We start from the raw sequence: 777 nt of genomic DNA, 5'->3' as shown, positions 1-777 counted from the left end.
TCACTGACCAATGGATAACCATAAGAGAAGATATTGGAATAAGAAAGATATATCGACAAAAATCACGAGGGAGAGGGCAAGAGAACGAGAGAAAAAGACCCAGTGAACAAAAAAGTGGGTCGGGAGAAAGAGACAGAAGGACGTAGGGCAGTAAGGAGAGTTTTTCCCCCTGATGATGTTTTATGATACACAGATGAGGAAAGACGTCACGGTTTGCGGATTTCTAGGGCAAAAAATTAAGGGTACAAACTTTATGTACAGCGGAGAACTTATTAGCTGCGTAGGTCGAATGTTCACAAGTCCGCAGAATGGATATACACTAATTTGGTAATTATGTGCTTCAATATAGTAGTTGGTATAATGGGGTATAATTATTTAGAATTAGATAGAGGGAAGTACCTGCTGATCGACTTAGACTTTTTAAATAAAGATCTTGAATGCTTTGATTTTTTTCTTGCTTTTGTTATTTTATAGTTTTATCTTTGTGTCTATTTGTTATTTTTTTGTGCATTTCTATTTTATACATCAAAGGCCGGAACTTATCTCCATTATTCCGCTCATGGTCTATAGGATTAACTCCTTGGCTTTATACAGGATATGTGTCTTAGATTATCCATTTTAATCCTTAACCTTCACAGTGTTGTTCGTCCCTTGTGGTTATGGCAGTGAATAATGATGTTACTGAGGCTAACTGTTGGCCATAACAGAGATGAATCACCTAGAAGACCTATATACCCCTACCCTACCCCTGGCCCCAGCCCCACCTCCTGTCGCTCA

The sequence above is a fragment of the Penaeus monodon genome, chromosome 25 (assembly GCF_015228065.2).
Source record: "Penaeus monodon isolate SGIC_2016 chromosome 25, NSTDA_Pmon_1, whole genome shotgun sequence".
Taxonomy (NCBI): Eukaryota; Metazoa; Arthropoda; class Malacostraca; order Decapoda; family Penaeidae; genus Penaeus; species Penaeus monodon.
This window is presented reverse-complemented; position numbering follows the sequence as displayed.